Source organism: Arvicola amphibius, chromosome 2, assembly GCF_903992535.2.
Source record: "Arvicola amphibius chromosome 2, mArvAmp1.2, whole genome shotgun sequence".
Lineage (NCBI taxonomy): Eukaryota > Metazoa > Chordata > Mammalia > Rodentia > Cricetidae > Arvicola > Arvicola amphibius.
In genome coordinates, this window is record NC_052048.2 from 71,949,352 (window position 1) to 71,960,668 (window position 11,317).

At 36.2% G+C, this 11,317-nt stretch overlaps 1 pseudogene; it reads left to right on the forward strand.

Moving 5' to 3' along the window:
• The first annotated feature begins 6,826 nt into the window (after positions 1–6,826).
• On the forward strand, positions 6,827–7,144 carry LOC119808429 (annotated as a pseudogene).
• The last annotated feature ends 4,173 nt before the right edge of the window (positions 7,145–11,317 follow it).

An 11,317-nucleotide genomic window follows, 5' to 3' on the forward strand; every position in this document is an offset into this window, starting at 1 on the left:
GTATACATAATCTCACAGCAAACCCCCTGATACTCCTGCTCTTGCAATCTTTCCATCCCCTCTTCCACAAAGATCCCCAATACTTAGCTGAAGGTGTGTTTTGAAACATAATTTTTGGAACTGGGATCCACCACTCTCTATTTTGATCGGTTGTGGTTTTCTCTAATGGGCTTGATACATTATAAAGATAAATTTCCTTGATGAAGGCTAAGTACTATATTTATGTGTAGGAATACAGAAAATTGTTTATAAATCATTGTTAGCAGCTATGTTGGTTTAGTGAAGTCATAGTTGTAGATATTACTTTTAATAAAAATATATTTTTAAAACATTAATTAAATCTTTCCATTAATTTTTGTGGATTTTATTACTGACAAAATCCTTTTGAGTTTTCAGGTGGACAGAACACCTCTTTCTACTCTCTTTTACTGTAATTTTTCTACAGTTAAAGTGGATGAAATAGGAATCTTAGAAATTTACATTAAAGTGTAAGCTCAACATAATTAAAACATGTGCATTAGCCAAAGCAAGTCAGAATGTATCAATTTTGCTAATGTCTGAATAATTGGTTACTTTGTTACATTTATATTGACAAAGGTATGATTAATAAAATTCTTGATGAAATGTGTTATTTATTTATAATGAAAAGACCCTAATGTTTGTTGGTCTTTAATCATTTTAATTGAAATGAGATATGTTTGGTATATTTTTTATTACAGGAAAGAAGACATGCTTGATCTTATTAAAATCATCATGCCACGTATTAGTCATGGTTCTCTAGGGGTACACAACTTATAGAATATGTAATTATGTATGTATGCATATACATACATAAGTATATAAAAATACATAGAGAGACATAATATATGTAAACATGCTAAAATTGCATATATAAGTGTATATGGATGTGTGTGTGTTTCTTAGGTGATCTTGTGCAATAAAGTCTGAATAGTCTAAACAGAGATGTCTTCATCCCAGTTGAGAAATCATTTTTTCTTAGTTTGTGATGCTGGATGTTGATTATCAATCTTTGTTTGATTATTGGGCAAATTTTGGAGAAGCACAGGTCTCCATTCTATATTGGAAGCTCAATGGAGCTAATTCTGATATCAGCAAAGGAAACAGAAGTTGCAGTCACAGTAGCAGTAGCAGCAGCAGCAGCAGCAGGCAAATAAACTCAACAGTGACAAGGAAAGACAAGCAAGCATGAAGTATGTCCTTCCCCAAGTCCCCAGGCTTCCTTTGATTCTGGCTGACACTGAAAGGTACCATACACATTCAGTGTGGATTTTCACACTTCTAATAAACTGGTCAAGAAAATCCCTCTTAGGTATGCCCAGTAGCTTATTTGTGAATTTATTCAAGATCCAGGCAAGATGGGCATCTAGATTAACTAATACCCACCCTTTAAAAATATTTATTGGTCTTGAGTCTCAGAACATCTAGGTTCATTTAATCTAAACTACAGTTTCATTCCCTGTATGTCTGACTCAGAAGATAAACACTGTACTTTCAAAAACATAATTGAAAATATACCTACCTTACTTTTTGATTTCTATGCCCAAAGGAAATAAAATACAAAGAATCTCTTTTAAATAACAAATAATAACATGAACTTTTGCTTTTCATCAACCCAAGTCTGAAAATGAAAATCCAGACTTTAAAATTTTTCAACTTTGTTTGAAATATATTTTATAAGGAACAGACTCATGAAAAGGCCTTAAACACTTATTTTTTTTAGTACATATAAAAATCATAAAGAGCTAATCACTTCCCATGTGACTTCACCTCACAGTTACTAATCTTATGGTCTGTGAGAGATGGTGTACTTAATGGTTCAAATACTAAAAAATAAAAATCATTAAAGTATTTGAAAGGGTGGTTCAAAATATAGGTTGATATTCTAAATGGCCCTCCAGCTCTGGGCAAAAGAAAATTCTGGAATTCATAACATAATTCTGAACTGGAAAAGAGTGCAATATGTTTTGCTATGCACTATGGGGGACTCAGCAAGGGTTCTATCTGGAAGAAAACTTCTTTTTACTAAGTAGTCTTATCACTGTATCTTGGGTAGAAGCTGATTACAACTTGAAAGCTGACCTGATCCTATGATGAAGTTATGAAATTGGAATGTGCTTTGCAAGACAAACCTGAGACAGTCACCTGTTTGAAGGTTAATAATGGACTGGTGATGTGGAATTCCCCATTGTATGCTGTGACTATGATTGGTAAATGAATAGAGTAGAGCTAGGTGGGGAAAACTAAACTGAATGCTGGGAGAAAGAAGGTGGAGTCATAGAGAAGGCATGTAGCCCCACCAGAGACAGATATTAGAACATTACCCCGTAAGCCACAGCCACATGGCAATACACAGATTAATGGAGATGGGGTAAATTAATATGTAAGAGTTAGCTGATAAGAAGTTAGAGCTAATGGGCCAAGCAGTGATTTAATTAATACAGTTTCTGTGTGGTTTTTTCGGGAGTCTGGGCAGCCGTAATGAGCAAGCAGCCTTCCTAAAACAACCCAGTCACCACACACACAGAATACTCAGGATAAAAGCAGCACACTTTGTACTTTTTTTCTCATTTTTTTTTTTTTTTTTTGGTGGGGTGAGGTTCAAAACAGGGTTTCACTGTGTAGCCCTGGCTCTCCTGGGAAATTGTTCTGTAGACCAGACTAGCCTGGAATTCATAGAGATCTGCCTGGCTCTTCCTCTGTAGTGCTGAAATTAAAGGCAGGCTTAGTTCTGAGCTAAGAAGATTCTGTGTATGTATGTATGTATGTATGTATGTATGTATGTGTGTGTATGTATATATATAAATTCAAAACTAGCAATATTTTGAGAAGGAAGAATATTGTCCAAACAAAAATTAAATAGACTGAAAATTTAGTATTATTTGCAGTGAAAGCTCATTTGAAAGGGGTTTCTAGAAAGCCCTTGGAATACATTGAAAGTCATGGTCTTTCTCTGTCATATTTTGGTAGAAAACAACTGCTAAAGATGCTGTCAGTAGATTACAAATGTCATCTAGGAGCTGTGGGCTTGATAGAGCCATATCAAACTTTCATGATGGCATTGTTATTGAAGTGGCAGCTATCAGTGAATGAGCATTGTTCAAGGAAGATTCTTCTCGGTGGAATTTAACATCTAGTTGTCCTTGCTCTCAGTGCAGCTCATCCCATTGCATCTTCAAACCTCAGCTTCACCCTCAGCATCCCCACTCCCAAGTTTTCAGAATGGAATTGTGCTGTCTAGAAACTGTCTACAAAATGGAGAGTGCTTGACACATGGTTGAGGAGATTTGGAAGAAAAGTGGGAACAGTGGACCTGTCATGTGCCAGCACCTGCGGCTACTATTCATAGTTTTCTACCTTAGGTCTTATCAAATATACAAAAAAATGTTGTAGAGTATCGGAGTCAAATTTGAAAAGTTCCCCAGAACTTGGGCTTCAAAAATAGCTCAGTAGTTAAGACATCTTGCTGCTCCTACAGAAAGTCACACTGAACTTCTTTCATATGTTGCCATACAACAATCAATGATAACAGATTCAGAGAATCTGTGTCCTCTTCCCACCTCTTGGGGCTCCAATAATAATGTGGTACACATAAATTCATGAAAATGCCACACACACACACACACACACACACAAACCACACATGTAATAAATAGGCACATCTTTCAAAATTGTGTTCATAATTAATGCAGTGTGGAGATTTCATAATTTACATATATTTGTGCATAGAATTAGATATTTTAAAACTGCATTTTACAGAAATAAAATAACAGTAACTTACAGAATGAAGAAGTGTGATGTTGAAAGATAATATGATTACAAATACGTGATCAAATACAGGCAGACATTTATAATAAAATCCACATGTAAAAATATCTTTAACTGGTGATATTACTTAAACTTCCTCATCCTCATTATTTACAAAAAATAACTTTCAAAAACATTCTACTATTTTTAACTTTTATTTTAGTATGTGTACATCCAAACACATATGTTTGTAGAAACTAGAAGAGAGAACAGGAACCCTGGAATTAAAGTCACACGCAGTTGTAAAACAATGTATGAATGTTGGGAAAAGACCTCGGGTTCTCTGCATGAGTATAACAGTTATTTCTGCAGGGACAGTGCTGGGTACATTTCCAACTGATTCTGTATTGTTGCTTTATGCCCATTTGAGAACACCTGAGATAGAAAACTATGACATGGGCACTTCAACCAAACATGTCTCTCCTGCAACAAGAGCAAGCACTCTAATAGCTAAACTATTTCTGCAGTCCATAAAATTGATTGTAAAGACATAATATGTTATTTGTATGGAATCTCCTTAAGTTAAATATTTCTTACTTTATAATCAGTTTAATCAAGCATATTTTTAAATAGTACATAAGTAGAAAATTGAGTATTTAAAATATATTAAATAGTCTCTTTGGAGGGTTGGGGTATAGCTATTGTTCCAACTTAAAATTTGTTTTCTTTGTTTCTTACTTCATTTATTTATATTAGTAGGGGATGTTGGCATGTATGGCCAGACATGAACGTGGAGGTTAGAAAACAACTCTTAGGAGTCAGTTCTCTCCTTCCATCACGCGAGACCCAAGGATTGAACTAAGGTCATCAAGATAGGCTAGAAGTACTTTGACCTGTTGTGACACTGACTTTTGACTTCTGATGTAAATCTCCCTTCCTAACCAGATATCATTTACCAGTATCATGTATTCATTACGCAATGTGAAACCTTCCCGATCACTCATTCTTGATCTTTTCTGCTGTCTGAAATAATCATGTATGATATTTTGTGTTATTATTTCTGCTTGTTTTAACATAAATTCTTTTCTGGGTACTTTTATTGTACTCTGCTGGAATAAACAAAAAAGAAGAGTTTCTTAATAGTTGCTCAATTCATTGCAACTTTGGTATGCTTTCCTTCATCAACGATTTACATTTCCTCCTGAGAACAGGCTGTTTCCATTGCCTCAGCACTGACAGATTCCTCCTGTGGAAGAGACTGTCATGTAAATAGCTGTTTCCCTGAATGCCTTTTTCTCAATTTTAATCACACTGGGATGCTTTTATCAGAAAACTAAATTCCCCTATTTTGCTGAATTGAGCTCTCAGTCAGAAATAGAGCTGGTAAAAACAACCTGAGCTTAATCTGTAAGCTACTGATGCTATTTTTTTTTTTTTAGTCTCCCATATTTGATGAAGAAAAAAATATTTTGAGAATCAAAATGCATGGAATCAACATTAAGCAAGTTCATAAAACAGTACACCCCCCACTGCTAACAGTGAAATCATTGGTTCCTGTGTCATGGCTTCTTATGAAAAAATAAAGTAATTATGTTAATATGAGAGAAAATTAATAGCTTCTAAAAATGTCATTTTGCTGATGTGTTAGAGACTATTGTTATCCAATAATGCCTTGCTGATCGACATACAGAAGCTCCGTTCTTTCCTTGTAGAAAACTATTTGAAAAAGTGTTTCTTGGTGCTCATAATGTGAGGGTATAGCCCTTTAAGGTGTGGACAGAAAAAAGATAACATTAACTCTCTGTTGAAGACAACAGTGCGATACTTTTTGCTCAGATCCAAGTGAAACAGGAAGAAGAGAAAGAGAATGGCTATCACCTAGCCCCAGTTCCCTCATTCTCTCCCATCCTAGACCCACCAAATGAGAGGGGGCTGCCTACTTTTCTGGATCTCTTCCTTCCCCAGTTAATCTTCTCTTGCATGGACCTCACAGACACATCCAGAAATGAGTCTTCTCAGTGAGACTAAGTCCTTAATGGATGCTATTGAAAGGAAATGTTCACAGAATCCCATAGTACAGTCCAGGTATTTTTCATAGGAGGAAGTTTTATTCTGTAGACAAGGAGTCTGAGAGCTACAACAGGGGCTCCTGTATGCCATCCAAATCAATTGGCAATAGGGGGACAATAGAAGAAAAGGGGTATTATTTGCCCACTGAATGGCAAGTAGGTTTAGTTGTAGGGTTCCTTTCTGCAGGCACAAATGCTAATTAGTCACCCCATTCATAGGTTGCAAGTCTCAGCAGTCATTGTATTTTTTTCTTTCTAAAAAAAAATATATCTCAGATGTAGGTCAGATAGACTCCCTGAGTATGGTGGAAAACATTCTATATTATTAATATAAATCATTTGCGAATTCTACTTGCACATTTGCCAAGTAATTATGTAGAATATATGACTTCATGTATTATAAGGAGATTTTTAAGATAAATGAGATTTATCTATAAAGAACATTTATTCAAAAGGACAAGCACCATTTTATGTATGATAAATATAATAAAATAAATTTCTATGAATGATATAGGTATGTGTATATGGAGAGAAATAAAGTTTGACCAGGAAATCCTATATCTAAGGTAGAAAATTTCCCATCCCATTGAAGTTCATGAACATGTAAATTAAGCTCATAAAATGCAAATTACAAGACAAAAGCATCTTATTGTGTATCTATAGAAGTTCACAGGAAATGCTCTTTATGGTGAAAACATTTTGAAGTCTGTATGTCGTTTGAATAAGGGAAGGGGTGAACAGAACTTCTCCAAGGAAGAAGACAAAAGACTTCTAAAAGAAAGGAATTTCAGGTAAGACAAATGATCCCTTAAAAAAAAAAGAGCATACATTTGATGGTGTATCACTGAGAGTTGTTCCAAATCTGGGATTCTGAGAATGGAAGTGGTAGGGTTCCTCAGGTCAGACATTAAGACAGTTGATTTGAGGCTGGACTCTCCTTGCAGCGGCGTCCTGAGTGCAGAGTCCTAGCTGCGGAGGCGGCGGCGCGCATCATGGCTGGATAGGCGTTCCGAAAGTTTCTCCAGCCCTTTGATAGAGTATTGGTTGAAAGGAGTGCCGCCGAAACGGTGACCAAAGGTGGCATCATGCTTCCAGAAAAGTCGCAAGGGAAAGTACTGCAAGCAATGGTAGTGGCTGTGGGATCAGGCGTGAAAGGAAAGGGCAAAGAGATTCAACCAGTCAGCGTGAAGGTTGGAGACAAAGTTCTTCTCCCAGAGTACGGAGGTACCAAAGTAGTCGTGGACGACAAGGATTATTTCTTATTTAGAGACGGTGACATTCTTGGAAAGTACGTGGACTGATCACTGTTGAAATGGTATCACATGAAGCTGCCCATTCTGCCGACGTTCTGAGCTCTTCTTCATGTAAATAATTTCCATGCCTCCTTTTATAATAAAGTGATGATGCCTGCACCGACGACATCGTCGTCTGCAGTTCAGTATCGCTGTGCTGTCGTAACCCTTTCCAAATAAAAGTATATAAGCGAAAAAAAAAAAAAGACAGTTGATTTGAGACTGTTGTTAACGGACTTTCAGACACTCACATGTCTTTATATTCAGGAATCCTTCATTGTCATAACAGAGACTGAGAGTCTGAAGATGTGGTTCAGCAGTTAGGACACTTCTTGTAGAGACCCTGAACTCAGTTCCCAGAATCTTATGGCTCACAACCAATCTTAATGCAAGTTCCAGATGATCTGATGACATATTTTGAAATCTGAGCACAGAAAGTAGATATTCAGTACACATTCATGCATTCAGGCAAAAAAAAAATGCATTTATTTAAATCAAGAATTAGATTTTGATCCAGAGATGGAAAATAATGTTATAAACAGATAATACTTACTGGGATTCATTTTAGTTTTACCAGGAAAGGAGAAGATGAAGGCAGTTACTCTCAAGGAAAATCATAACTAAATTGTAGATAAGTGGCTAAAGGCAGATTTTTTTTTTTCAGGAACAGTTTTACTATAGGAAAACACAGTCAGTATGGAGTTGGGAGTCTCTGAGTGAAAGGAGGACTAGATGGGACACAAAGCCAAGGATAAGGGAAGAAAAGGAAGAACTCAAGGATACAAATTAGCAAGGGGGAATTCTGGGTAAGTCACCTTTCAACATATCACTGAAGACAACCACCCAATTGATTTGGTGTGTCTTCTATCTATCTGATGATTTCACTGGTTAATTAATAAAGATACTGCTTGGCCTGATAGGTTAGAACATAGGTGGGTGGAGTAGACAGAACAGAATGCTGGGAGTGAGGCAGATGCCTCCGGCAATCGCTATGCCTATCCTCTCTGGGTTATGCCTCTCCTCTCTGGGTCAGATGCGATGAAACTCCGACCCAAGATGGACTTAAGCTAGAATCTTCCCGATAAGCCGCCACCACATAGATTATTAGATATAGGTTAAAGCAAGATATGTGAGAGTTAGCTAATAAGAGGCTGAAACTAATGGGCCAGGCAGTGTTTAAATTAATACAGTTTGTGTGTTGTTATTTTGGGGCATAAGCTAGCCAGGCGGCTGGCAGCCGGGTGGGAATGCAGCCTGTCGCCTCATCCCTACACCCAATATGTTCTTAGGAGACAGTAAAATTTCTTCAAGGGCTGGCAAACTTGCACAGACAGAGTGACTCTGGTCTTGGAGCTTCAACTTGCAGAGCTTAGAGAAGAAAGGAGGAGCAGGAAATAAAGAAAGGCTTTTTTTTTTTTTCAGAGTCTTTGTTATCTAGGGTGTATATCCCCACTTTGCTTCTCTGCAGTGTAACCATGAACCATGGCCTAATCTGGCCAGCTCCTATAATTCTTCTATAATTCTTTCAGATGGATGTAGTCACAGAATCAAGTCTGAGAAGTCTTGCAAAACTTTTCAAACAACCAAATTTATAAAAAATCTAGAGAAAAGTTTATCTATTAACACCAAATGTCGAGTTAGATAGAGCAGCTTTTCAGCCACAGGACTCAGCATGGAAAACCACCCTGTGGAACTCTAATGAGAACACAAGTCCCGTGACATGCCATTCACAGACTCTTACTGGAGACATGCTCAGGAGATCAGGGGAAGAGGAATTTTATCAATTGCCAAAGGAAGGATAGGGAATGCTGTTTTCTCATAGCATAAGAATGATAGGAGGAGCTAGTACTCCTATTCTTCTTTTTGACTACAGATAGAAAGCTACTAGCTACCTCAAGCTCTTACTGTCATGACTGCCTCGCCATTATTGGGTTATAACCACAAACCATGAGCCAAAATAAAACCTTTCTTGTTTAATTTGCTTTTGCCAATGGTCAAGGTATTTTACAGTTAACACAAAAGTAATAAAGTAAGCCGGGCGGTGGTGGCGCACGCCTTTAATCCCAGCACTCGGGAGGCAGAGGCAGGCGGATCTCTGTGAGTTCGAGGCCAGCCTGGTCTACAAGAGCTAGTTCCAGGACAGGCTCTAAAAAAAGCTGCAGAGAAACCCTGTCTCGAAAAACAAAACAAAACAAAACAAAAAAAGTAATAAAGTAGCAATTTATGTGAAATCAGGTCTGGGAGAAAGGGTAGCCTGCATCAAGAGCAAATAAAACTCCTGGGATTAGTTACAGACAATGTGTGCCTTTGATATCTTTCTCTTTTCTTTTCTTTTTCTTTTCTCTTCTTTGTGTAGTGCACACTCTGATGTCATCTACAGCTTTGCATGTGAATACGGCTAAGAGAAATGCTGTAGACAGCAAATGATTTTACAATATAAATAATTGGAAGAAAGTTACCAACCCAGAAGGACTCGTTCCTCTGATGAGGTCAGAGCCTCTGTGGAGAACAATGTTGATCGTTAAGGGGAAGCATTGCAGCAGTGGCTCTTGAGTGGACTGAATTGCTCAGTGAGATTTTCTATTGAAAAGAAGTTGTCAGATTCTTCACATTTTTCTTTCCTAATTAAGCATTTGAATTTGAGTTATAATTTCAAACAAAAATGAGGGTAATGAAATTCTGGAGAGTAGAATAAAAGGATAATTTTAAAACCTTAATGAAAACAGAAAATAACAGCAATTTAGAGAGTTCATTGACATTCGTTTTACAGTTTCTAATTGGTAGGCAATTAGCATGTGATTGTTCCATCTATGTGGTTTGCAGAAAGTTGCTTCTTCTTTTTTTAAATTTTCTGCACACAGTTGAATTCTTAGCATGTTCTGTCCCTTCTTGCTAAATCTGTGAATTTTTTCACATAAGTTACATTTTTTCTGTGTTAAAGATTTTACTATGTGCATGTGTGTGTGTGTGTGTGTGTTCTGCAGCTACACACACACAGAAATATATGTTTGTGCTCATGAAAGCCAGAAGAGGTTATCAAATCTGGAGGTTGAGGCTATGTGAGCAACCTGATATGGATACTAAGAACTTAAGTTGGCTCCTTTGGTTGTTCAGGAAGCTCTTGAAACTACTCTACCACCTCTCTCTATTTTATTATTACATGTATAGAAAACATATGAATTTCACAAACATTATCCCAACACAGAGTACAAGTACTTAAATTTGGAACTGTCTTATGAAATTTTGGGGAAATAAAATTTTATTTTTGATTACTGTAACAACAATTGTTCACACTGATATTTTTTAAAGAAATGAAACAATCTTTTGTACCAAAATGCATTTTAAATTGAGGCATAAATCTCCCCACTAAAGATTAATTTATATAGAGGTTGATAAGAGGACTCAATTGTTTAAAAAACAGGACCCAAGTTTTGAGTGTCCACAATTCTATCTGGCCTCTGAAAGCACCAAACATGCATGTAGTGCACAAATACAAGGTGACAAATATTAATACACATGAAAAATTTAATAAAAACATTTCTGTCAATATTAATATCTCTTTAATCATTTTAAAAATGTGTACTTAGGATGCATTTTGTGTTTGTGTGTTGAATAAAATATTTTTCAAAAATTACCTCTCCTATTGTAATACATTTGTTTTAAATAGCATTTAAATATAAATGAAAATTAAAAGAACTACAGAGTGATTTCTAGTTACTAACCTGGGTCTATCAGGAAGATGTGTTCTGAACAATCCTAATACCAATGAGTCAATATCACTGCAACTAATTATTACTCAATTCTCAGTAATAATAATAGAATAAAATATTGTAATTTTCCCACATACTCTTTTTTATATTATATAGGGGAGACAGCTTCATTTTTAGTAATATAGAATGTTGTAACTATTGGAGAGCCTAAATTATCTTTTTAGACAATCCTCAAAAGTATGGGTCAAATTTCATCAATTGTGGGTATGCCAGTAGTTTATAATGGCCCTTCATATTTTCTTTTGTAAGAAATATGCACTGGCAGGTGCCATATATTCAACTATCTATATTTGTATTTTAAACCATAATAACATACCAAAAATATCTAGATGGATAAGTGACAGTGAATGATTATGTGGAAAGAAAACCCACATTTTCATTGTTGGTGAAAGTGCCAAGCAGTGAAACCACTACAGCATGA